We start from the raw sequence: 27,145 nt of genomic DNA, 5'->3' as shown, positions 1-27,145 counted from the left end.
GGGAGAGGGGAGGGGAGGGGAGGGGAGGGGGAGTGAGGGAGAACACCATGTTTTTCTCCGCCCCGCCGTTCCATCTGTGTGTTTCACTGTGGATGCAGAGGCCTCCCCACAGCTCTGCCCCTGGGCTGCAGTGACAAGAGGGACATGGCTTCCAGACCCATCTTGCCCTGACTGCCACACCGCCTAGCAAGTGGGCACCGCCGCCGGGTGTCACCATGACCCTCACGCTCCTCAGAATGGAGCCATATTCACTTCCTCCTAAAACCCTGTCCGGCCCCTGAGTCCCCCTCCCACAGGAAGTGGCACGGCGCCCCCACCCCAGGGTGCTCAGGGCATATCGTGGGTGGTGTTTTCTGTCGCTCCACACCCGTCTTCCATCACGGATCCTGTTGTCTGGACAGCGACCCAAGGGCCCCGTGTCTGTGGATTCACCCAACCCCAGACCAGAAATGTTCTTAAATATTTGTGTTTGTGCTGAACGCACGCTGATGTTTGTCTTGTGGCCATTCCCTGAGCAGCAGTGCAACAGCGACTCGTACAGCGCTCACGCGGGGGCAGGTGTCACGAGAGACCTGGAGCTGTTTACAGTCCAAGGAGGACACGGGCAGGGTTTTGCAAGCAGGACATCATGTTACTGCGGGACTCGCACATCCTTGGAGTTTGGTACCCAAGGGGGACCCCGAGCCAACCATGGAAACGGAGGGGTCGCTGCTCATCCCAGGTCCACATTACTGCTGCCACTTTCACAGCCTCCGACACCTGGGCTGCCCCTGTCCTCACCTATCCAGACGGTGACAGTCGGCTTTCCCTCCCCGGTGCTCTGCCTTCCATCGTTGCTCCACTGTACTCACACAGTCTGAGGAAATGTTTAAAGGACATATAACATCTTCTTACCCCATCCCAAAAATCCCCAGGATCCCCCACGCCTGCTAAAATAAAAACCCTGCTCCTCACCATGGCTTGTAAGACCTTGTATGATCTGACCCCTTTCCACTTCCCAACCTCTTCCCTACCCACCCCACTGTGCTCCTGCCGCTTCTCTCCTTCCTACTCCTGAACCAGGAGGCCAGTTCCTGCCTGCCCGCAAAAACTCCATGCCCTCCTGCCAGCCGTCTGTCTGTCTGACTCCCTCTCGCATTTCCTGGAGTCTCCACTCACACCTCCCCTCCCCTGAGAAGCCTTCCGGGACCTGCCCATCTTCGCACTCTGCCCCTTCACCACTGCCCTTTCATTTTCCACATGGTAGCGATCACTGTCTGGCAGGTTACCCGTTTATCGGTGTGTTTGCTTTCATCCAATTCTCCGCTAAACGTTTCACCCCTCTTGGCGAGGGAGACTGATTATCCCAGGCACCAGGCACTGTGGTGGAGACAGTCCTGCCTCAGCGGCCTCCGGCACCACGTTCCTCCCGTGAATGCAGCTGTACAGGGCCGATGCACCATTTCCGCAGCAGAGGACGCTGGCTACAACAGATGTGAATACCTCAAGTGTGTAGACTGCAGTAAATTACAAAGTGATGAGTTTGGAGCAGTTGTTCCCCCTGCTTTTATTATAATTTTTTAAATTCCAAGTTCAAATTGTTGACTATTTAATGGAGGCTGTACATAGCAATTAGCCTGCAGACCGAGCCAGGAGGAGCCAGCCCGAAACACCGCTGCACGGGAGACACTCGGGCGGCCTCAGCCCCGGCCCCTTGCCGCTGCCGCCTCTTCCTGTGGCCTGGAGCGGCAGGAGGGGCGCACAGTAGGTGCTTGGCCGCGCTTGGTGGCTCCTGCCGTGCGTGCGCCTGCAACAAGGGCAGACTGTTACGTCAGTGCCCTGACTCTGCGGGCTGAGTCCTGTCCACAAACGGCTTCCTTTGGCTCCCAGAATGTTTTTAACGTTGTAAAAATTTCATTGCTAACATTTAAAAATCAAGACTTTTTTTTGCATAAAATCTCCCATAAGCCTAGCTGCACGGCTCCTCTGGGCACTGGGCCAATTCCCTCAGGGCTGCAGACGCTCCCCCGTCAGACAGGGCTTGAACTCCCCGCTCACCCCAGTCCCCACTCATCCCTGGAGTCTCGCCCTGGCCACTTCCCTGGCTCACAGGACCCCGGCGCTGGCGATGTCTGAGCTGGACTTGCTGTTTTAGGCTCCGTGCCGGCGCCAATCACGTGTGGTCAGGTGAGAGCAGCGTGGGGACAGGCGCTGGGAGGGTGGGCCCTGGGGTCCTCTCTTACATAGGGGCCCAGCACATAGTAGGTCGGCAGGACCTGGAATTTGGTTAAATATTTGTTGTTCAGTGAATCCCAAAGCTCCCGCTGCCCTCTCCAGGATGCACACTAAATCCAAGCCCAGCTGGAATGTGACAGAGGTTGGCCAAGGCCAGAGTTTAAAAATACCCCCGGGCCGGCTGGTCTCGAGGTGCTCCGAGGTGTTGATGCCGCCAGGCAGGGGCTAGTGGGCCCGGTGCCTGGCTCTGCCCCCAAGCTGGCCCGGGGTCCCCGCAGTTCCTGGGGTGAGGATGGCTGCAGGGGAGAGGGGGCGGTGGGTGCCGAGCACAGGAGAAAAAACCCCACCCGGCCCTGCTCAGGAAAGGTCAGCGTTGTTTACAAACAGTATCTGGTGGTATGACATAGTTTCGCACACAGGGTCACCGGGCGGGGCCCGGGCCAAGGCGGCCTCCCTGGAGTTTCCACGCCTTGATCTGGGTGCCGAGGGAGCCGGCCCTCGCTTGTGCTGTGGTCTTCCCACCGAGGCCTTCAGATCTGAACTGCGAGCCAGGGGGCCACAGTTAAAAATAACAAGACACAGTGCCCTGGGGGCAGCCAGCCTGACCGGGCGCCCACTGGATGCCGGGCGCTTCAATGGCACGAGCTGACCAGTCTTCGGAGGTGTCATCGTCCTACCTGGGGAAACTGAGGCTCGGGGAGTGGTGCGCCCTCAGAGTCCCCTAAGTCAGTGGGAGCGTAGGTGACAATGCTCCCCGCAGCAGTGTCCGGAGGCCGCTCCCCCAAGCTGTGCTGTACTGAGCTGCCCTCGAGGGCCCCTGAACCCCTGGGCAGTCCCAGCCTCACAGGTGCCCAGGCCGGAAACCAGGACACCAGGTATCCTCGGCTGTCTGTGTCACCCCTGTGCTCCCAGCTGCCCCGCCCACAAACACCCTCACCCTGATCCCCTCTCGTGCCGTCCACGGCCCGCAGAAGCCTCCGTCCCCGGCTCCCACGCCGGCCTGCTAGTCTGCCGTGGGGACGGCGATGCCTGCCCTGCCCTGTGTGTGAGTCAAACAGCGATCCTGCCCTCGTGCGGCTGACCCTGAAGCCCCGGGGGAGCGCAGGAGGGATAAGTAGTGACAAGGAAATTAAACATCCTGTTTTAGATGGCAGAAAGGACTAAGGAAACTGCGTGTGGAGGCTCACGCCTGCAATCCCTGCACTCTGCAAGGCTGAGGCCAGAGGATCACAAGTTCGAGTCCAGCCTGGGCAACTTAGTGTTTTACTGAGACACTGTCTCACCACAGTATTTTAGCTCAGTGCAAAAGCCCTGGGTTCAATCCCCAGTAGAGGTAGGACGTGCTCAGAACTCTGTGGTCTCAGCCGGGACCCGTCCTAAACGGGGGCAGCTGACAGGTCTCGGCTTCTGGACCAGGGGTCCAGGCGACTCCAAGGCTCTGCGCTGGGCAGGAGGCGGAGGTGCCACCTCACAGAAACACTGGGCCTCCCCTCTGTGGGGCCGGCCCTGCTCCTAGATCCCCTGCAGGTTTGGGTCAGCCCTCTCCACGCCTTTCCCTCCATGTTCTCTGGTTCCTGTACAGTGTACAGGGATCCCTTCTCCCCAGGTCCCTGAAGAGACCCTGTGGCCCCGCTGGGTGCCTGGTGGGTCCCTGGCCCCTCACACAAGTTACCTCAGGTGAGCATCCCAAGCCAGAGGTGCAGCTATCACGTCTGTTCCACTGAAGGAGGAGCTAAGGCCTAGGGAGGTTAAATCTCTTGTCCAAGGTCACGCAGCTAGCAGGTGGCAGCACACTGTCTCCCGAGGAGCCACCCCAGGGCCTCAAGCTCAGCCAGGTGGGAGCTGCCGAGTTCAGCTGGAGCAGCTCCATTACCTGAGCCCCTGCCATGCACATCAATGGAGGGGAGGGAGTACTACAATCATACCCATTCTACAGATGACAAAACCAAGGGCCAGAGAGGGCAATCCCATGTCCAAAGTCACATAGCCAGGCCTGGGAACTCTGGGCTGTAGGCACCAGACCTGTGTGTCCCTTCTGCAATTTTACTGGACTCATCACCTGCTTCTTGGGTTGGTGGCGGGGGAGTTGCCAGGGGCTTGATGGCCACATGGCATTTTCTCAGGTGGGACAGAACAGGGAGATGTAACAGGGACGGCACCGCTGGGTGGACCCAGCTCTGCGGGCTTATGGGTTCACTTCCGAGGTGAGCCCTGGGTCGGGCAGGCCCAGGGACCCTGAGGCAGAAGCACACGTCTGAACATGGAGGCCGTGGTGGCTCTGACAGGAGGAGGTGGGGCTGTCACAGCGGTTCAGGTTCGGAGCGGCCCAGACCAGGAGCAGGAGGCCCTGTGCCCTGGCACCGTCTTCCCCTTGCTGGGTCTCAGTTTCCACCGTGGAGAGAGGGGCTGAGGTGGCTGCCTCCGCTGGGCTGAGCACAAGGGTGCGCCCTGTCTCCCTGGCTCCTCTGGGGACAGGAAGAGCCCAGTGAGCCCCAAGGTCACCTTCACTAGGCCCCAGAGGGGTGTCAAGGCCTGGCCAAGGTCACAGAGCTTGGAGGAGGTGCGGCGAGTGTCTGAACCCCACTCCTGCTCCTGCTCGACCTCATCGCTTCCATCCCACGGCAGAAGTAGCAAAAATTTGCACTTTGCTGAGCACTTACTGTACACCAAGCCTCATTCTAGCACTTTCCCCCCTGGCCCTGGTACCGGGAATCGAACTCATGACCTTGTGCTTGCTAGGCAGGTGCTGTGCCGCTGAGCTAAATCCCCAGCCCCCTCATTCTAGCACTTTACACATCTTAACCAATTCTAACCTTACCCAAAGGGATGAGGCGCTGCTCACTTTCCATTTCACACAGAAGAAGAGGCTAAAGACCTTGTGCAAGGTCACAAGGCTCAGGCATTCTGGCTGGAGCACAGCCACCATCTTAAGCCACCGTGCCCAACTCAGGAGGGCAGCAGGGGCCTACCCAGCACAGGGCCTGGCACACAGTGCGTGCTTACACCCTGTGGAATCCTTGAAAAGCACATGGAGATCAGCAAGGCCTTTTTGTTTAAGCCCACTGAGGCCTCTCCCGAGAGCTTGCCGGTGTGCATCTCTTCCTGTTGGCCCCAGGCCCCTCACCACCCCCTCCGCCTCCCCTGGGAAAATGTGCGCGGCCCGCCAGCCACAGGCTGCAGGCCAGAGGCCCTGCTGGGGCGGAGTCTGGCCAGGTTATCAGGTTTCGTGGTCAGCCACCTTCGGCCCTGACCAAGCTGTCTTTCCAAAACAGAACATTCAGTCACCGCCTGTCCCTGTGCTCAGCTGCCCCTGTGTCCCTGACCTTGCTTCCTGCCCACCCGCCAGGCTTTTTTCCCTAGCACCCTTGTCTCCTGCTGACCTCTCACACAGAAGAGCAGGACGGGGATGAATCAGGCAGGGAGAAAGCCAGGGGCTGCGAGGGATATACAGGGGACTCACGGGGCAGTCAGGTCCTGACAGAGACACGCATGGAGACACGGACAGAGGAGACAGAGGAGAAGGGGCAAGGGCCCAAAGACGGACAAAGAGACACAGACAGAGACCCGCAGGCACCCCTGCACTCCAAAGCTGCCTCAAGGACTTGCCTGTGACCTCGTGTCCCCTGCCGGTGGGTCCTGATCTTCTCCAAGGCCGGGGCACCTCCTCCGAGCCTGCCTCAGCCCCTCCCGCCCCTGTATGCACCATCCCGCCCCACCCGGCACCTGCTGTCCCCTGCCACACTCACCCCTCCAAGCTGGGGTTCACTGGAGGTCTTGTGTCCCCCAGGGGACCCTCAGCTCCTGAAAGGCAGGGCTTCCTGCCTTGGTCACCCGGCAACCTCACACCCAGCTCAGAGCCTGGCGCAAAGTAGGTGCTCAGTAAACACTGACTGAATGGAGGATCAGGCTGGCTGCTGCCAGGTCCCCTCCTCGGAAAAGCCCTCCCTGATGTCTCTTGCCACTGATTGCATTGCAGTGTGTGAGTGTTTGAGTTAGGACTTGTGTCCCCTCTGGTCCCAGGTCTGTGTCTGTGGCATTTACCCTGCTTCTTCAGATAAATTAATCACTCGCCTCGGGAGGCTTTGAGCTACATTTAACCCATCTGAGCGTGGCTCACAGGCTCCTTGTCGCCTGCAGTTAAACCACGTCCTTGTGGGGCCCGCACCTGGCTCTGACCCCGTCTTCAGCTGCGGACCCTGGGGCCATCTCTGCCATAAGTCGCATCAGCTGGGCTGTTTTCTGTGCACTGTGCTCCCGGGAAAAGGGAGCACATTGGCACAAACAACCTCAATGTCACTGAGAGACCTTGGTGGAGGGGCCGTCCCCAAGGCTTGCGGTCCGTCTTGCTCCTGGGTGGGAGGTTATGTGCTGCAGGAGGGGCAGTTGGAGTCCTGACTGGTTCTCACTGCCTCCAAGGAGACCAGCTGGCTTGGGAGGGTGTCGGGGAGGCCTTCACCTGAGCGCAGCCTTCACCGTCCACTGCGAGGGAGGGAGGAAGTCCCTAGGACGGGGGGGGGGGGGCCCAGAGCCGCCTCTCCACCAAGCCCCGCCTCCCCCAGGAGCCTAGGAGCGACCTCGTCATCTTCCCTGCTGCTGGGAGCCCCAGTGCGCGCTCCCCTTGCAGCCCCACTGTGCTCAGCTACGATGCTGTGCCCCATCGTCCCTCTACTGGGCAGCGTCCACTTGAGAGGATCAGCGGCTCTGGGGCCCTTCCTTCTCGTATTTTTTTCTCCCAAGTAGCTCACCCAGAAAAACTCTGGCTGAGTTATTCTCTGGCCTTTTTTTGTTGTTCAGAAATGATTTTAACTCTCTAAAATGATGACTGGGTGTGTGTGTGTGTGTGTGTGTGTGTGTGTGTGCGCGCGCGCGCGCGCGCGCACACGCATGTAATAAAAAGCAGTGTTTCTCACATTCACATCCTAGACTGATTTTTTCTATCCAACCACCCATGCTTTCTTCTGTCTGTCTTATTCACGCACTCTACTGAACCTTCCATCGTTCCTCCATTGGTCTATCAATATAGACCTTTTTATCCATCCATCCTCCCATCACCCATCCATCCAGCATCCATGCATCCTTCACTCAGCCTCCCATCTATCCTCCCATCCACACAACCATCCATCCATCCTCCCATCCATCCATTCACCCATCCATTCTCCCATCCATTCATTCACCCATCCATCCATCCATCCATCCTCCCATCATCCTCCCATCCAGCCATCCTCACATTCATCCATCCATCTTTCCATACTCCTATCCATCCATACTCCCAACCACCCATCCATCCATCCATCCATCCATCCATCCATCCATCCATCTATCCATCCATCCATCCATCCATCCATCCATCCATCCATCTATCCATCCTCCCATCCATCCAATACACACTGACAAGCTTCCTTGATACCAAGCACTGTGCTGGCCTCAAAGGATGTAGAAGCAAGTAAGACTTTGTTCTGGACCTGAGACTCCCAGTCCAGTGGGAAAGACAGATAAGATGGGTTGGAAGAAAGGCCTGTTTATCAATTTCATGTATGTTTCATGGTGCCTCCCATATGCCTGGCAGTACCAGACCTGGGGAGCAAAGACAAAGAGACAAGGTCCTTCTCAGCTGTGCTAGTGGGAGGGAAAGAAGTCAACATGAACCAAGGCAAGAAGTGCACAGTCAGTGATCATTTGGCTCATTGGTACATGTCAGCCGTGCCTCTCACAGGCCAGATCTGGGGCTCTGAGGATGCGGAGACACAAAGGACTTGGCCTCAGGCACCTGGAGCACTCAGCTGTCATGCAAGACAGGGCTAACTAGGTGAGCATTCTGGCACCTGCTCTGGAGAGGGGATTGAGCTGGTGGGGAGGGAGAACAAAGGACATCACCTGGAAGAGGAGCCTCATCCCATGCCATCCTACAAGCTATTTGTATCTCCAGGAGTGTCTACCCATGCCTTTCTAGTCCGTTCCTCTGCCTTAACATGTCAGTTCTGTGAGATGAATGTCTGTTTCTTCACTACATCTGCAACTTCAGAGCCTAAAGCCCAGCTGGACACATAGTCTTTGTTAAGTAAATGGGTTGAATAAATGGATGAATGGATGGATGGGTGGATGCATGGGTGGATGGGTGGATGGATGGGAGGGTGAATGGATGTATGGGTGGGTGGGTGGATGCATGGGTCGGTGGGTGGGTAGATGGATGGGTGGATGGGTGGGTGGATGGGTGGGTGGATGGATGGGTGGGTGGATGTGTGGATGCCCCTTAAGGTAACCAACTCCCCCGAGTCCTCATCACAAAGAGGTGGGTGCTGCCATTGTGCAGATACCAAGAGGGAGAGTTTTGTGGTTTACAAAGCTGTGACTTGGGCCTGGGATAAGTCCAAAGTTCCACTTTCCCGAGTCATTTTTTGTCACTTCCTCAGATTTTCCTCCATTCACAATCATGTTGCCTATGATGAGAGATGATTTCATTTCTTCTCCCCCTGACACTGAAGGACTGAACTGCAGCTCAAGAGAACTGTGACATCCGCACAGGGTCCTTCTTTGGGGAAGTTAGGTTTGCTCAATTATTGAAAGTTTTAAATAAAGAATAGAAAGAAAAGTGATCATTGGCTCACTCACAAAAGCTAACTTTCCAGCAGTTTTGTCCTGAGTGGCTTTTTCTGCTTTGAAATTTTACCAAAAGTTATAGTTCTGCCATGTATACAATTTGAAATCCTTTTGTTCTCAAACTGTACAAAATCATAATTTTCAGGTTACTGTAAAATCTTCCTGGAAATTATTTTTAATTGTTGCTTATTGTGTTAATTCTGAGATCTCTCTCTCTCTCTCCATATATATATATATATATATATATATATATATATATATATATATATATGAAATTCTAAGCTCTTGTGGGGCATGTGCACACCTGGGGCAGGGAGGAACTGCACTTTCCAGCCTTTCTTGCAGCTAGATGAGTCCATTGACTTCAATTGTGCCCAATGGGATATAAGGAACTTCCAAGTGTCCTTAGGGAGAGACACCTTTTTCCCATCCTCCTTCCTGCTGCCTGGAATGCAGATATGATGGTCAGAATTTGAGTAGCCATCCTGGGCCAAAGTGGAACAATAAGAAGAAAAGAACCCAAGTCCCTGGTTTTGCAAACCCACTCTCCTAGCCCTGGATGGCCACTTCCACAATTCCATAATCCTAATCCTGGGGAGAGCAACCCCGATGGGTCCACTTTCAAGCAAGTGACCCCTCCGTGGCATCCTCTGGGACAAGTTCCCCACTTGGGGCCCATACCTGGGTCCTCCTATACCTGGATTCCAAACCGGTGTCCTCTCCACACCCCTTGTGCTGTCCCGTTGTGCTCTTCCATTCAGACGCCTGGAGCAGGGACATTGGGTGGGCCAAGCCCAGGCCACAGGGAGGCTGGGCAAGCGTGTTTCTGGGGCCTTCCCTGGAGGTGCGTGGCCAGAGTGGCAGGAGAGTCCCGTGGGCTGGGGGTGAGGTGCCAGGGAGCTGGAATGGAGGGCAAGGCCAGCCCGGCAGAGCCCACACGGGGCCTCAAAGGAAGCAGAAGAGCTTCGCTCTGCCCCATCTCCTCCGACAGGACACGAGCACAGCGAGGAGAAGCGAAGATGCCAACGGGCACACGCCTTACGTGTCACCTTTGTGGTTTGCCCAGCTCGGGAAGAGCCAAGTCAGACCACGTCCGCAGGCGCCCCGGCGCCTCCTTGCTGCCCCCTCCAGGATCAGCGAGCCAACACAGAGTGGTCACCTGAGGCGGCTGTGTCTCCATTACCGGGGGAGGGACGCGCCTGCCTAAGTACCCAGCAGGTCAGGCCATCCAGTGGGTGCTCCGTGGATAAGTTTTGGTGACCCCATGATGACATCAGGCCCTGGGCCGTGAAGGAGGCGCTGGTCATTGGAGTTAACATACAGTGATTCCACCAAAGTACTCCGGACTCCTGTGTAGCTCCCAGACCTGTCTGAGATCCTGGGCCACTATGGCAAAGAAGACAGATTCCTGCCTTCACAGTGAGATGGACAGCCCCTAAAATGCTAATATGACATCACATACAATGTCTTACAAAGAAATGAAAACAGGGTGGGTGACTTAGAGATGTTCATTAGGAAAAATGGTTGAGAGGTGGTGTTTGAACAGGGCCCTAAAGTCGGTGAGGAAGCAAGGTAGCAAATCTCCGAGGCCAGCTATTCCAGGCAGCGGGAGCAGCCAGTGCAAAGGCCCTGAGGTAGGAAGGACTCAGGGATGTCAGTAGTGACACAGCCAGGGAGATAAGGGTTACACAGAGCTTCCCAACGGCAGGCAGCGAATCTACAGACCTTTAACTGGTAGAAGCAAGTGGGGAGGGCTGAGTTCTTCAGTCTTAAGCTTCTCTGGAAAAACATGATGTCAAAGACAGTAAATCTTGACTTGTCTTAGAAAACAATGTGCCCATGTAACCAGTAAAGGCTCGGGGCTAACAGTAACCGGCCAGAGGGCTCGGGGTGGGGAATCACATGGAATTTATTAACAGATCTGCATCTGAAAAGGAGCTTCCCGGTTGGGGGCAGAAACAGCTTCTGGTCAGTGTCAGAAAGATGTTTACTGTGGCGCCTCGGTGCAGACGTGAGAAAGAAGCCGGGCCACTGCCTGCACAGAGATGTGGGAGGACGCGCCCGATAGGCTGAAGGAAAAACCAGCCCACAGGACACTATAGTGCATTGGACAGCTGTGAAAACCCACTCGTTCACTCATTCCTTCATTCAGGGAACAGTCAGTGCGGACCTGCTATGTGCGTGCAGGCTGCTGGGAGGGGGAGTTGCATGTGGCTGTCTCTGCCCCCTGGAACTCTCTGTAGGCCGAGGAAGGCAGACGAAGATTGCACCAGGACGCAAACACCATCCCAAGCCTCGGTGGGGACCAGGGAGGGACTCCCGGGGCCGCGGGATGTGCAGAGCGACGGACGGCCCGGAAGCCACACTCCGAATCGCTCGCTGGGAGGGACGCGGGCTGATCCTGCTTCTTGCCTTCTCCTTCCCCTGACAGTGGGGTGGAAGTCTTCACGAGGTCCTTCCGTACAATCAAGTGACTGAACGACAATGAGGAAGAGGGCAGGACAGCACAGGGTGTGGGGGTCGCGTGTCCGAAGGTGATTCAGGAGGCGCACGGAGACAGGCCTCGGCCGGCGAGGAGGGAAGTGAGGAGTGCGGAGGGAGCCTCGCTCCTCGCAGGACCCCCGGGCCTTCCAGATGTGCGCGTCTGTCCCGTGTGTAACAATAAGCGAGCCATGATCGTATAGTGGTCAGTACAGTGCGCTGTGTAATCGTAAGGGGAGGCATCGTCAGACAACTGCAAGTCAGGGTTTTCCCGTGAACAAGCAGGCGACAGTAGGGGCTCGGTACGAATGTGTTAGCGAGCGGGTTTCCGAGAACAGCAGTGTTCTCTCTGGGTGACTTTTCTTGTTTTCTTCTTTGTCCTTTTCTGAATATCTTCAAGTGAGAACAAAACAAACAAGAAGCGAAGCCCCCTGCACAGAGACCTTTTTCCACAGTGAGGCCCCCGTCCTGTGCTTTACAGATGAGGCTCTGCTCTCTCCCCACAGCTGTGCCCCTGTTTACTAGCCCACTTGACAGATGAGGAAACCGAGGCCAGGGAATAAAGCCATGGCCCAAGGTCCCATGGCTGGGTTTGACCCAGATCTGTCTGACCCTATTTTTAAATCAGGAAGTTCAGGGAGATGTCCTTCAAGGAAACTGCCTTGCTGTGAAATTCAGGGGGTAAAAACCCAAACAAACCGAACAAGAAATATTACATTTTTAAAAAACCACTTATTGAAGCTCGGATGGCCCTGAGACTGGGCACTTAGGGAGGGTTTCTCAGCAGGGCCCTGTGTGGGTTTGGGGTGGGGCCTTCCTTCTGCCTGGCATCCCCGGAGGCACACACATCCCGACCCACTAATCCCCAGCCACGTTCCCGTCACGGTGACACCCCCCGAGTTCCCAGTTCTTCCCCACACCCCTTCTCCGGTGGCGCCGCCTCGGATGCTGGGTTGGCGCGCCTGGCACACCTGAGAGGCAGGTGCCTGGAGGCCTCCTTTTACAGAGAGGCAGACTTGGCCAGGGCCACACAGGCAGGCTCCTTGCTGTCCCACACACTCCTGGGGACAAACAGGGACAGGGGTTTTTTCTCTCATAGCTGTGAGTTCATGGGAGAGAAGGCCAAAGGCAGGTGGCCTGCAGCCCCAGTTCCCAGGAGGCCAGCAAAGGCCAGGGCAGGAGGACTGCAGCCCGCACTGCGCCGACCGGGCAGGTGGCCACACTGCCTCGGGGACCGGGAAATGCGCTCCCTCCGCCTGCCTGCCCGGCAGCGTCCCGTGGCCGCCTGCCAGGCCCCGCCTGACGTCAGGGTCTGACCAGGGACATAATGTGCTGGCGTGGGGACAAGCGCTGACTGCAGAGACAGAGGTGGGGCCGTCCGAGGGAGATGGGGGGCAGGGGGAGCAAAGGAAATGCAGGGACCGAGGGGGGAGGCAGAAAGGGGGGCCAGAAAGAGAGGCAGAGAAAACAAATGGGAAGATGGCAGAGACAGACCCGGAGAGGGAGGAGGGAGGAGGGGAAATGAGTTAGAAGTAGAGACAGACAGAGACAGAGACCGATGCAGGGGGAGAAAGAGACAGAGACAGAGAGACAGAGGAGACAGAGATCAATGTAGGGGGAGAGAGACAGAGACAGAGGCAAAGCAAAGAGAGATAGAGAGACAGAGAGACAGAGAGGGAGATAGAGACAGAGACAGAGAGAGAAAGAGACAGAGACACAGAGACACAGAGACAGAGGGAAACAGAGAGAGACAGAGAGAGAGAGACGACAGAAGAGCTGGTCTGGGAGTTGAGAGCCCGGCGAGGACCCCACTCTGGGAGCTTCCGACCCCCCCGGGCTGTCAGTGGCCTGGGGACAGGGCCGGGCTCACTGGGGAGGGGACGGAGCACCTCTCGCGCTGGGGGGTCTGCTGCGTAAAGTGCTCCATGAGCCCTGCGTGAAGCCCGTGCTCAGTACAGCAGGGCGGGCCCCAGAGCGGGCGGGAGAGGGAAGCAGAGGCCCAGACCCCACAAGCGCGGTGTAGGCAGGCGCTGCCCCGGGACGCCGCTCTCATTTCACAGCAGCCCCCTCCAGCAGGGCGCACCCAGCCTGCAGGACTCCACCAGGAGGCCACCAGCGCAGACCTTGGCCTGGCCTTGCCTGTCTCAGGGCCCAACCCCTTGTTTATGGGCTGGAGAAGGCCGTGATCCCAGGGCCATCACGTCACCAAAGCCAAGCAAGGCCAGGCCTCCGCACTGCTGGCCTTTCAGCCTTGTCCTCCCGTCCCCGGCTTAATTATTACATGGCCGCACAGGGCTAGGGGACAGAGCCAGCGCCCTCCTGGACAGGGGCATCTGTGCTTGTGGGTGCCCGTGGGTGCAGGGCAAGGTCCAGGCCCCCAAGGCAACCTGCTGCTATCCCCTGGGGCCATCGTCCCGTCCTCCTCAGAATCCCGTTTGTTAAGCTCCCATGGTATCCTGAGCACCGTGTGAGCTCCGGGGACCCCCAGGGCTGCTCCACCCCATTAGGCCACTGAAGCAGCTGAGCCCAGAGAGCTGCACTCCTGACCCAGACAGATGCGTCATCCTGGGGCAGCCCCCATGTGGCCTGTGCCCGGTAATATGTTGCAAAGCACCTCCTTCCACATCCAGGGCCACCCCATGAGGCCATGCTTCTCAGCTGGGGACAGTTTCGTCTCCTGGGAGACGCTGGCTCTCTCTGGGGACACTCTACGTTGTCACGACTGGGAGATGCTCTGGTTTCCGGTGGGTGGAGGCCAGCGATGCAGCACCACAGCCCACAACGCACAGGACGCCCCACTGGTGAAGAGGATCTGGCCCCAAATGTCCATGGGCCAAGGTCGACAGCCTGCTAGGAGGTAATTTCTGTTGTGAGGCCCATTTCACAGATGTGGAAACTGAGGCACAGAAGGGTTCCACTTGCCCAAGGGGTCAATCTGCACCATACGACTCTCTGTCAGTCCTTTCATCAAGACCATTGCCTACACACAGGTCTTTCAGAATGAGTCCAGCTTGCATGTCACATGGGCCACAGAAAACTTTCAAGCCAAACAGCCATGGGAGCAGGGACACCTTTAAAATTAACTTGATGAGGGACATCTGAAATCAACTGCATGGATTCATGGAGCAAGTGTTTTCTGAGCACCTACTATGTGCTGGGCCTTGTGCTTGGTGCTGGGGCCAGGCCTGCTGGGTGCTGGGAGCAGACGAGGGCGGGGGACGGTGCACAGGAAAGCAAAGTCGCTGTGGATATCATCTCACCCTGGGCTGAACTCATTGCAGGGCACGGCTCCGAGGGCTGAGACCCAAGACACAGGGGGACAGCTGGGGCAGGAGACAGAGGAGTGGGTAGTGCATCTGTGTGTCTTTCCAACTGCAGAAGGGACGGCCCTCGTCCACCCTGGCACCATGAGTCCCCAGCACCGACGGCGGGACAGTGACTGGAGAAGACTCAAGAACAGCAGCGGCCTCAGGCCCACATGGTGGCCTCTGTGGGTTCTGGACTGGAACCCAGAACTGACGCAGAAGTTACACCCAGTGAGCTGCCTCCCCGTCACTGACGACACAGCAGCGACGCAGAAGCCTCCGCTCTGTGTGGACAGCCCTGTGTCCTCCCGGAGGTCAGACGGCTGAAGCACAGCAGTTTAGGATACCCACAGCACCAGGGACCTGGGGCTGCTGCTCCCTGGGGAAACGAAGGCCTGGAGAGGGGGGTCTTCCCCAGGTGCAGTCAGCTGGGGTTCCGCCCCCACGGAGCTGCAGCGGCTCTTCTCCGGAGTTCCCAGCATGCTCTGGGCTGCAGGGCAGAGTGGGTGGACATGTCCCTGCCCCGAGTCCCGAGTCCCGGATGAGCCTGGGGCAGGCCCAGCAGCGCCTCAAGCGGACTGTGAAAAATGAGGTTTAGGGGTTAGGGTCTGGGTCCCTGGAGTCAAACTCCAGCTCAGCCCCTCCCTGCTGGGTGGCCTCAGGAAAGTGGCTTTCCCTTTCTGGCCCAGGGCTCTTCTGATTACTCCAACTAAAATTCTTCCCATAGTAAATAAAGTCCTGTGGACTGTATCTTAAAACACAAAGATCCAGTCTCTACGCTCACTGACATTTCTATCAGATTGGAATGCTTGAGGTATACAAATGTAGTCACAATAAAATGTAATAAATCTAATTTGAAAAAATGAACAATAAACAAAAAAGAGGTTTGTTTTTCTCTTGTGTGAATGAAGTGCAGATGTGGGTGGGGGAGGGGAGCAAGTAGCAACTCTGTGAAGCCCTCAGCGTCTCAGGCTCCTTCCTGCACCCTGTTCTGCCATTCTTAGGGAACAGCCCTCTTTCTCATGACCCAAGATGGAGGCCACTGCACCAGCCTTTCCATCTGTCTTCCAGAGAGCAAAGTGGAAAAGAAAGGGTGGTATGTAAAGGGCAGTGTCTTAGTTAATTTTCTTATTGCTGAGACAAAATGTCCGACCCCTAAAGTTAAAGAAGGAAAGGTTTATTTAGCTCATAGTTTGTAGAGGTTTCAGTCCATAATTGGCTGGCTCCAAGGCAGAGTGTCACATGGCAGAGGGGCAACAGTTCATGGCAGTGGAAGACAGCAAAAGCAACGAGAGAGTTTAACACCATCTTTCTGCCCCTTTTATATTGTGTTCAGTCTACCGGGATTAAGGCAATACCAATCCAACCAGTGGATCAACCCAGCAGTCACCCACCCTTAATCCCAGTACCCTTAATCCCAGCATTGCACTATGAATCAGTCACAAACTCTAGACTCAGCCACCTCTGAGAAGCCTGCTACCCCATGGCTGCATGAGGCTTTGTGGGGACATCCAGACACAAACCATAACAGGCAGGCACCAACTAAACCTCCAGGAAGGATTCTAGGATTTGCCACACAACACCTGCTTCCAACCCACTGGCCAGGATTCGGGCATGTGGCTGTACCTAGCTGCAAGGGAGGCTGGGAAAAGCTGCGCATTGTCTGCCACAGCCATGAACTCACCTATAAGACAGTCAAATATCTATAAATAAGCAAGGTAACTTCAGACAGTGGCACACGTGAAGGAACAAAGTGGGGTGGGGAAGGGGCCTTGGCTGAGGTGTGACTGAGGAGACAGCTGGGGACATGCATTCCAGCAATGAGCCGCCCGGAGGCAGGACCAAGCCTGGAGGGGCGGAGAAACCGGAAGAAGGCCAGTGTGGCTGCAGCTGGGAGGGGATGGGCCCCAGCTGGTGGGAAATGGGCCAAGGAGGTCAGTTGGGCCAGACATAAACCTCTGGCCATTTACGCCTGCTCGGTGGCCAAGCTGGGTCACAGCAGCAGAAACAGTCCCCACAGTCAGGAAAAGGGGAGGCAGCTGAGCCACCTAGGGGCCCGTGGATAGCTCACAGCAGCCCCAAGTGACTGGCGGGGCAGGTAAAGGGCCCATGGGACACATAGCACCACCAAGGAGCTGAAGCGCTTCCCACTGCGGGGGTGACATCTGAGCTCAGATGCGGAGGATGAGGAAGCCTGGCCTCGTGAGGTCTGAGAAGAGGACACGCTCAACCCCAGGCAGTGGGAACAGTGCATGCGGAGCCAGCAGGCGGGAGAGCGGCTGAGCGTGGGGAGTGGTGGTGTCCGAAGATGTCCCTGGAGAGCGAGCCAAGGGTCGGAGGAGGGGCCGGGGATCCTAGGTTCAAGGGGAGGGTGATTTACTCTGAGCTTTGCCCCCAAATCCCTGGGAGGGGCCTGAGGCAGATCCGAGATAAGCAGGGAGCAGCCCCCCTCCTTGGGTGTTTACAGCCTGTGGTGACGCCAGGCTTCTGCCTTCTGAGGCTTGCAAGTCCCCACAGGCGGCCCTGCCGGGGTGCTCACGCCTTCAACCTAGGACCACACTCTGACTCAGCTGCCACCCGGGCCCTCCCACCAAGGCCACCTCTCCGACCCTGCTGTCCCCATCCAAGGCTGCAGAACCCCAAGCCCCTGGCGCAGGAGAGACCCAGGTCTCCGGTCAGTTCCGCTCCCCATCCCAGGAGGAGGATCTTCCCCAGGTCTCCCCCAAGCCTGGAGTGAAGCCGAGGCTTCCTGAATTCTAGGCCTAAGTCTTTATGCTGTTTAATTACAGAAGAAAAACAAGAAAAAAGGAAGAAGGGGGAGGAAGGAGGGAAGGGATAGAGTTGGAAAAAACAATGCACAAATCAACAAGCTCTAAGCCAGAGCCCTTCGCAGGGGAGGGGAGGGAATTAGCATTTGCGGAACACTCCCCACTCAACACCTCCCGCCCCCAACCCCTCACCCGCCCGTCCCCCGCTGTGTCAGGTGCCTTCTCTGCTCAGCCATTCCCTGGACCCCTCACAGTCAGATGGAGGGGTTGCCTCAGCTCTATGGTTTGGAAACAGTGAGGCTATGCAACCCAGCCATGGTGCACAGTAGCGCTTTGGTGGACAGGGGATTTGCACTCAGGTCTGGCTGCATCCTACCCCAAGCAGGCTCCAATTCCTGAAGCCAAGGCCTCTCCTCTGCAGCCTACCTAGCACCATATGCAGCCTCCTCTTCCACAGCTGAGCAGCCGGCTTCCCCAGGCACCCAGCACCTTGCAGGCAGGATTCCTCTGACCCCCAGGATTTTCATGAAATTTACACCAACATTCACATACTAAGAGAAGTCACATACAAACGTCCACTTGCAGCGTCTTTTGAGGCTGTAAGATTGGACTGGGCTGGGTCCATAATCCCACTGGCACAGGCTGACTGGCGGATAAGGAAGGGACTCTCCCGTTCCCGAATTCCACACTGCCTACCTGGACCGAGGGCCAGACGGAAGGTGCCGTTCACCACAGCGCTCACACGGGTGTTTTTCTGACACATTTCCCTGTGCCTGTTTCTATATCAAAAGGGGGAGAACACAGCGTAATGCCCGAGGGGTCAGGTTTCATGGAGCTGAGGGATAGTCCGTGGTGCTCATCGCTGAGACAAATTATACCCGAAGCTCACGTCTCAGCTTATGCTTCCTGCTTGATGAGAAGGAGAATCAGCAAATTTCACAGACAAGAATACGGGATGCCCAGTTCGACTTGAATTTCAGGTCAATAACTAATGCTTTGGGGTGGGCAGGCACGGCATGTGCTGCGCTTGGGACAGACACGCTTATCCTGAAACATTGCTTTGTTTCTTCAGAATTCCAGTTGACAGAGGGTCCTGTCATTTACCTGCAGCCCTGGCTAAAGAGTGGACAGTGTGACTCTAAGTGGCTCCTATTTGAATACAGGTGCCCCCGGCCTGGCCAGGCGATCACCCACAAGTCACTGACGGCCTGTGGTTGGTACCCCTCGTAATGACAACAGCCGGATGACTTGGGGTAACATGTGAAGAGTTTAGGATGAAGCATAGACGCCACCAACTACCTGGCTCTCATCATCCCCTCCTTCTTTGCCCTCTGAGCCCTGATTGGTGCACGGGAGGCCCAGCCCCAGGGCATACACAGCACTGGTATGGCTGATTAGAGCACACCCGTTCCAGTCTGCCAGTGATTGGCCCAAGGTAAGCACGTGACCTGGCGCTGGCCAATGAGATAAACCGGAAGTCAGCTGAGATGAGTGCTCCAGAGAGACAGCTCCCTAAGGAGTTCACGGTGCTGTCCTTGCTCCTCCTCTTTTCCCTGGAACACCGCCATGGGAAAAGGGATACCCCACCTGAGCCACTCTTTTGCAACAAAGAGTGCGCCAAGGATGTCAAAGGTCAAGATGGGAGGACGCCAGGACTGACTGCATCTATTAGTTACCTCTCTGTTGCTGAGACAAAATACCTGACTCCTGCAACTTAAAAGGGAAAAAATTTACAGTATTTTTGTTCATGGTTTTAGTCTATGTCAGCTGGCTCCAAGGCAGAAGCAGGATGGCACAGGGACGGGAAGGGGGAGAAGGTGCCCAGCCCATGGCAGCCCGAAACAGAGCAGTGGGGAGTCAGGGACAAGAACCCCGCCTTCTGTCACACCCCCGTGACCTGCCTCCAAGAGGGCCCCAGCTCCCAGCAGCACCTTCAGCTACTGAACTCATTAACGGAGGATCCCATGGTGACAACAGCGTCCCCAGCATCCAATCTCCTCCCACACGCATGAGACTTTAGGGGGATGTTTCAGATCTAAACCCTAGCACCGCACCAAACTCCTTTCAAAGTAAATGACAGAAGTGCTTATGACAGAAGCCACTGCTAATCAGCTCTCCAGCGTGTCAGCAAAGCATATGGACTCTAGAGTCAAGTGCCTGGTGTCACATCCCTTTTAAGGCACTGACTAGCTCTGTGTCTCAGTTTCCCGACCTGCAGAGTGGACTGAATGATAGATTCTGCTTCACAGGACTGCTGTAAAGATGAAACGAGTTGGCGTAAGGGAAGTGCTGGTCGTGGCACCTGGCAAGCTACACTCACCATGGAGCTCAGGCGTGGAGATTCTCTGTGACCACCCCAAGCTCAGAGGAGGAGTCCAGGCCTCCAATTGGAAGCCGGTGCTGTGCCCGCTGAGGTCACGTCAATGCCCAAGTTTCCCCCAGAGGTGTGTATTTCTCTGCACCTCTTTCCTCTTGCACAAGGTACGAGTAGATTCACATCAGCCCCCGAGGGAGGAAGGCAGGGTGTCAACCACTCCTAGAAATAGGGGCTGATCCTGCTGTCTGGAATTTGGGAGTGGAAACTTGAGGATCAAAATGTAGTGTATAGAGCACCAGGGTTGTGCTGGGAATGCATCCAGCTACGAGCTTCAGACCCCCACCAAGAGGTTTAACACTCAGCCATCTCATCATTTCACAGACACAACTGCAGATAGATGGCTTCAGGGTCAAGGAAACATCCCATCCAGTAACCAGCCATGTTCAACCTTCCCCATCCTGTGTGTTTGCTTTCTATCATTAGCCTTATTGCCTCATAGTCACAAGATAACTGCCTTAGTCCCAAGAATCACTTTATTAATGAAGTTCAAGATCCAACGAAAATATTGAGTGGTGGGTTTTAAAAAAAAAAAAAACTCCTTGCACTCTTTTAATCTAGGATGAAAATCCTTTTCCCATCTCCTTGGAAAGACTTCCTTTCACGTCTCATTGTCCAGGGCTGCTCATTTGTCTGCTCCACACTGTACAGGAAGCCCAGAGAGTCAGCAATCCCAGAGTGGAGTGGGCGATTGCAACCCCACTCTCAATCCCTCCCCTGGGGCTGGCCCTGTCACCTCCCACATCCAACCAAGGACCGAGGGTCCAGCTATTGGGTAGCTGGGAAATGGCAGCACCCCAGTGTCCAGGTCTACTTCTTGCGGAAGTCCCTCTGGCCGGGTCGCGAAGGATTAAATACAGACACAGGACAAAGAACAGGCAGCTGGGAGCCAGCGAGGAGCCCTGGGCCAGGATTAAAGGCTGCAGGCTGAGCGGGTGGGACCCAGCTGAGTAGCCAGAGGAAGGCGAGACTGAGATTATGGAGGCGGGAGGCAGAGGCAGGCTGGTGCCCTGTGGCCCTCAGGGGAAACGCCAGGGCTGCTCATCTGGGGTCCGGGAGCTGGCTGTGTGGCCCTGGCAAGGTCTCTTCCCCTCTCCTGGTCACAGTGTCCTCGCAGCTCAGGAGATGCTTCCTGGCCAGGAACTTGCTGTCTCCCACCTAGGCATGGGAGATCCTCTGCTCTGCCTGATGGATTAGCCTGAAAGCCTTCGGGTTATTTTATGTTTCAGGGACAGAAGGAGATTCCTCAGTCCTGAAGATGCAGACACTCCAGTGTCCTCCCCTAATTGAAAAATCACAATGGATGGTCCTGGAAGCACGCACAGGGAAAAGGCTCGGTGGCTTTGGGCATTTACCAGATGCCTGGCACTTTACACACATTGCCTTGTTTTATTTACTTATTCTCCTTGCAAAAGCCACTTGACCATTCTGTGCCTCGGTTTCCCCATCTGTGAAATGGGAGGTAGCCGAGACTGCGAATTATCCCTCTATTTTTTTTTTGTGTGTGTTTTCTGAGACAGGGTCTCGCTCTGCAGTTCAGGCTGGACTTGAGCTCACTTTGTGGCCCAGGCTGGTCTTGAACTTGCAACGATCCTCCTGCCTCAGCCTCCCAAGTGCGGGGATTACAAGGGTGCACCACCACGCCAGGCTATTCCCTCTATATCTTCCGCTATTTCCTCTGTGTAGTACTATGGACTGGTAGCTGAGTACAGGGATGTCTGGATAAAAACTACATTTCCCAGCCGTCCTTGCAGTTAGATGTAGCCATGTGATCAAATTATGGCCCATGGGATGCCACCCTAAACTATGTGGCCAATCGAACCTTAGAGGGACGGGGCTGTGGATTTAGCTCAGCGGCAAAGCACCTGCCTGGCAAGTGCAAGGTCGTGAGTTTGGTTCCCGGTACTGGAGAAAAACCAAAAAAAAAAAAAAAAAAAAAAGAGGGAAGAAATGTGCCTTCCGCCTTTCCTTTTCCCACTGGCTGGATGTGGATGTGGGGCTGAGACATCTCGCACCCTGAGGCAGAGCAGCATCCCAGGGAGTGCGGAGGAACAAGTCCACAGCCCTGGGACCGGCAATACAGAGCTGCCCCTTCAGCCCCAGTCTCAGTTTGTTGTGAATCCAGTGTGTTAAGACATGTAAATTGCTTAGTGAGGGACTTGGAAGAGTCAGCATCCTGACATCGTCAGCTGTTATATTATTATTATTGGTGTTATGATTACAACGATCCCCATTCAAGCCTCCAAATGAGCCTCTGCAGGAGAGAATCTCAGGCCCATTTTTCAGATGAGGAAACTGAGGTTCATGAAGCTAAATTCTTGGCCAAGCAATCCAGATGGGGAACAGCAGAACCAGACCTGCCCACCTGGGAAGGGACAGAGACAGCAATGGCTGGGAACAGGCGTGAGGTGTGGGGGCCTAGGGTCCTGTCACCCCATGCCAGCATTTGTTGGGTCCGCTCAAACCCAGCCCAGGTGCAGCCTTCAGTCTATGTGAGTCCAGTGTGGTGGATCCCAACCAAGGTAACACTGTGCTCCAGGGACAGTTGGCAATGTCACAGGCATTGCCTGGTTGTCATGCCAGGGAGAAGTGGTGTCTGCACATGTGCTGGAGGCTGGTGATGCTGCCAAGCACCCACCATGCCCACCAGGTGCCCGGTGCCCAGGGGAGGGCGGCCTCGTGCTTCCCAGAGTGAGCAGATGTGTCAGCCTCTTCTGCTGGCTGGCGTCTGTCTACCACACGTCCTTCTGCCGCTCCATCTGCATAGACCCACTCTCGGCCATGGCTGTCATTAAGGGGAGCCTGCAACTCCCCTCTCCAGCCCGAGGGGGCAGAAGACATGCTCCGAAGCTGGCAAGGCCAGCGTCCTGACGGTGGGCAGAGGGCTGCAGCCATCAGCATGTTCTCTGCTTCCCTAGCCCAGTCAGCAGGGCAGCCCAGCCTTCAGAAAGGGGGCTGCCTGCTAATAAAGGATTGCTAACTGTTCCAGAAGCTTCCTAGAGAACACTGAATTTCTCCTCCCCAAATTCCCAGGATGCGATGAACTTCAGCTTCCTGGGATAGCAGGACAGTGTCTAGAACCTTCCATTGCAGTCACCCAGAAACCAAGAGACAGGGCAAAGCTAACCTACTGAGGAGCTCCAGAAACTTGCAAAACTTCAAGAGAACATGCACCCATTTTGCTTTGGTCGTTCTGTTGGTGAGTGGTCTTTCAGCTACGTAAATGTGGACCACGCCGGGCTTTCTCTGGCCACTGCAGCCCACTGAACCACTCAGGACGAGCTGGAAGTACCTGAGAGCTCAGGTGTCAGAGGGAGTGTCCCTGACTGATGGGGTTGGTGGGTCAAAACTGTAACAGCCTTCCAATAATGTGGAAAGGTTATTAACTGAGCCAAGGGACAGGAAGAGCTACCCAGGCCGAAGGAACAGCATATGCAAATGTCCGGGGGACCCTGAGATGCACCAGAACAGCAGGGCAATGAGTCACCCAAATATTTTTGAACCCACTGTGCACTGGGCTCACAGTACGAGGGGCAAAGCTGGCAGCTTACTGTCCCCTGGGGCTCCCAGGCTGGAGCCAAGTACAGGTGCCCACTGAACAGTGGGGCAGAGGTCAGCTCCCTCCTGTCATTCACACTGTAGATGTCGTTTTCCAAAATACCCCAGCTGGATGCCGCTTAGAAGCACGCACACACACACACACACACACACACACACACACATACGCACACGCACATGCACATGTGCAAGCGAGGAATTTTCTGAACTGTCCATTCTCAGTGGTGTGACTAACTGCCCACCACTCTGACCCCTGTGAACATACAGTTGTGATCCCGAGTGTGAGGAAGAGTGACCAGGCTGTGTCCTTGATGTGACCATGCTTCCTAGCTAAGAGCTACCCCATACGGGCACCACGTGGGCACCAACAGGCCTGCTCTTATTCGGGAGAGGCGGGCTCTTCTCACCCGGCCTCCTGGGGCAGAGCTCACCCCCGTCTCACCCCGACCGTCCGAACAAGGATCCAGCCGGACGCTCAGGCCTCTGCTCCCTGTGTGCTCATGCAGTCGGGCCCACCCCCGGGCCCATCTTGTCAGTGTCTGTCACTGTACCTCAGTGTCTATTTCTGCCCCACAGGCTCCTTGGAGCTCCTGAATGGCGACCAGCAGAGGTCACAGAGCTCAAGCTCAGTGCCGAGGCGGCGGCCAAGGGACTCTGAGACCGCAGAGCTGAAGCCCTCCTGGTCCGCTGGGGAGAGGGCAGTTGCCTCCCGCACACACTCACAGCCTTCGCAGGGAGGGAGCACGACCTGGGCCTTCCTGCTTGGTGTCCGCCTGCAGTCCTCAGGGTTGGAGGGACACCGGTGGGGGAGCAGTGTCTCCAAAGCTGACAGGGGAGGCTAGAATCAGGGAGGGTTGGCCAGCTGGGAGCTGGAGCCACAGCAGTGACCAGCAGATGCCCAGGCAGAGGGGTAAGGAGAGGCCCTGGCTTCACCCTGCTCCGGGGCCTGCAGGGCGGAAGAGGGAGGGAAGGGGTTGTCCTGCTTTGTGGAGCAGAGCAGGGCAAGGTGGCTGCCAGTGGCACGCCCTTCACGTCTGTAACTGGGACCTGCCTGCCAGGTCATCCTGGGGGCAAAAACTCAAAAGCTCTTGGGAGCCTGGCAGGGGATGCAAAGGAGCGAAGGGTTCAGGTGTCTGGGAGCACAGGCGTGAGCAGCTCTGGACACGGTGGGGAGGGGTGGGGCCCGGCTGGTGCACGTCCCTGTGAGGGCAGCTTTTCTCAGTTGTGAGTGGTTCCTGCCAATGGGAGAGGCAGGCCCAGGCCAGCCACGATGTTCCCATTTCTTCCCGGGAGATAGGAATTCAGATTCTGGTTGGTCGTGGTGACACTGGCCTGTAATCCCAGCTAATCAGGTGGCTGAGGCAGGAGGATCACAAGTTTGAGGCCCACCTGGTCAACTGAGCAAGATTCTGTCTCAAGGTAAAAGATAAGGTCCTGGTCAGTGCAGGACCCTTCATTGGCCAGCCTAAACTATATAATGTTTCAAAAAAATTCTCCTAGCATTGATCTAGTCATTCTACAATGTTGTGTATGTCAAATTATTATGTATACCAAATCATACAATTATATTTGTCAATTAAAATAAAATTCACAGGGCTGGTGATTAGGGAAAAATGTCTTAAAAGGCTCCTGTAGACAGGAAGAGGCAGACAGCCTGGGTTGAGGGAGTCCCAGGGCTGTGGGAACACACAGTGGGTCCCTTTACCCACCCAGAATCACAGTGTTTCCTGGAGCAGGATGCTTTGCAATGGCTCAAAGTCTACTAGGTCAGATGAACACACCTCACCTGTAAAGAGCAGATCGCTTCACAGATCTCTGATGCAACGCTTACTTCTGCAGATGAAGATCTACGGCAGCCACAAATGGAACCTCAATAGACATGGCTGTGTTCCAATAAAACTTTATTTATAAACACAAGTGAGGGGCCAAAACTGGGTCCATGCCACCACAGCCGCCACAGTCCCCTGATCCCTGAGGGATGCTAAATGGTGGGCAGAGGAGAGGCAGCCAGCAGGAGCCCCGCAGCAAAGGCACAGGGTGTGGAAAAGCCCAGAGAGGTAAGGCTGCCCCTGCCAGGCTTCCCCTCTCCCTGGCATCCTGAATCCATTTTGCATGTATGTGCCAAGCGCCCACTATGTGCAGGCGCTGTCCTTGGTGCTGGAATCCGACGTGGACGAGACAGATGTGGGGGGGGGGACAGACACTAAACACACAAATGGACGAACAAATAAGAAATTAACTACAGCTTCTGCCCTAGTTGCGTGACCTTGAGGAATTTACCTAACCTCTCTGTGCCCTAGGAAGATAACACAAGCACAGGGCAGGCTGTACTATAAATGTAGTGGCTGCTTCCATGCAAATAAATACATCCACAATTTTTTCTTTTTTTTTTTTTTGGGGGTTTTCTCCGGTACCAGGAACCGAACTCACGACCTTGTGCTTGCCAGGCAGGCGCTTTTGCCGCTGAGCTAAATCCCCAGCCCCATCCACAATTTTTTCAAACATGCAGGGAAGTAGCAGGCAGGAACTGAGTGGCTGCATGAGAGGGGGTCCCAGGAGGTGCAGTCACATCGCAGCCGCCCTGACTACATCCGGGGAGTGGACGGCCTGGAGTCAGCAGCGATCGCACCTGAGGAGCCCCGATGCCCCGCGGCCTCTTCGAGGCGGTTAATTAGAGACACCTCTGCCCCTCCGGAGTCCAAAGTGTCTTCTCTAATTAGCGTGTGAGTGCGCAGGCCTTTGAAAGCCAGGGATAAAAGGGGAGTCAGGGTGAAGCTCGGGTCACAGGGCCGGGGCACCCCGCCCGGAACCGGTTCATGAACCCCAAGAACTAGACTCATGCTCGTGCTTGCAGCCTACTGGAGCTGACCTTCTCCCGGCTTCTGAGTGGAGTTTGGGGGTACACAACCGGGTAGGGCTGAAGTGGGCAGGGTGCGGGGTTGGAGCAGGCTCTGAGGTCAGCACCACCAGCTTGGACCCAGCATGCCTCCCGGTGCCAGGCAGGGTCAGCCGTTTCCGGTCTTGTTACGCTGCTATCTTTGTTGTTGCTGCTGCTGCCACCTGTCACTTGCTAGCTGTGCAGCCCTGGCTGAGTTACCAACCTGCTCTGAGCCTTGGTTTTCTGAACCTCAGTTCTTCTTCTTTACGACAGAGTGGTTACAGGCTAGCAGTGCAAGGCAAGCAGAGCAGAAGTCACACCCCCGCTGGCAGATGCCGTTACCTGGCACCAGGCACTGCGTTGAGCACGTTGTCTGTGTTCATTTAACTCCCTTAAATACCATCCCCATTTTCTAGATAAGGAACACCGGACGACCCCACGTAGCCATGCACAGCCCAACCGCAAGAGAGTAGCACAGTAACACAGACCATGACAGGAAGAACAGCCCCGAAGCTCTGACACACAGAGAGGTGAAGTCACTCACCTGAGGTCACACAGCTACTACACAGCAGAACCAGGACTAACTCCAGGCAGCATGGCTCCTGAACCCAGCTCCAAACCTGGGTCAACACTGGCCCTTGTCAAGGTGGTATCTGGGATGGAGAGAAGTTGGTCTTCCCTCTATCTGGGCAAGCAGGATAAAGATCATCCCATCTCAGTGATCTGAGCTCTTGTTTCTCTACGCTGAGAACCTGATGGTGATAGAAATTTCTGATACTTCTGCTGTCTCCTAATTTTGTAAGACCAATACGTGTGTGTTTTGGTGTGTTGTGTGTTTTGGTGTGTTGTGCCTGCTGCAATCCCAAGGGTTTGGAACATGTTGGGACATGGATTCTCAGAGACTGACCCTGAGTGAGCCCATACAATCCAGGCCTCCACTAAACGATGGTCAGAGAGGCAGAGTGACCAG

The 27,145-nt window shown here is 55.9% G+C and overlaps 2 long non-coding RNA genes across 4 annotated transcripts in view; one reads left to right on the top strand and one right to left on the bottom strand.

Annotated features, from left to right (window-relative positions):
- The window catches only part of LOC102026810, an 11,017-nt gene extending 5,712 nt beyond the window's left edge, over positions 1–5,305 (bottom strand). For all 3 annotated transcript variants that reach the window (XR_262313.2, XR_001235547.1, XR_001235546.1), the window contains exons 1-3: positions 5,033–5,305; positions 1,269–2,255; positions 781–856 (exon numbers count right to left, since the gene is read on the bottom strand). This is a non-coding gene — a long non-coding RNA (uncharacterized LOC102026810). The remainder of the gene's footprint in view (positions 1–780; positions 857–1,268; positions 2,256–5,032) is intronic.
- A 6,931-nt stretch (positions 5,306–12,236) lies between these two features.
- Positions 12,237–15,472, top strand: LOC102026582. Its single transcript, XR_262312.2, has 3 exons — positions 12,237–12,660; positions 13,923–14,149; positions 14,671–15,472. It is a non-coding gene; the product is annotated as an uncharacterized LOC102026582 (long non-coding RNA).
- Positions 15,473–27,145: the final 11,673 nt, after the last annotated feature.

The sequence above is a fragment of the Chinchilla lanigera genome, unplaced genomic scaffold, assembly GCF_000276665.1.
Source record: "Chinchilla lanigera isolate Chin_1 unplaced genomic scaffold, ChiLan1.0 scaffold00044, whole genome shotgun sequence".
NCBI classification, from domain to species: Eukaryota; Metazoa; Chordata; class Mammalia; order Rodentia; family Chinchillidae; genus Chinchilla; species Chinchilla lanigera.
This window is presented reverse-complemented; position numbering and strand designations above follow the sequence as displayed.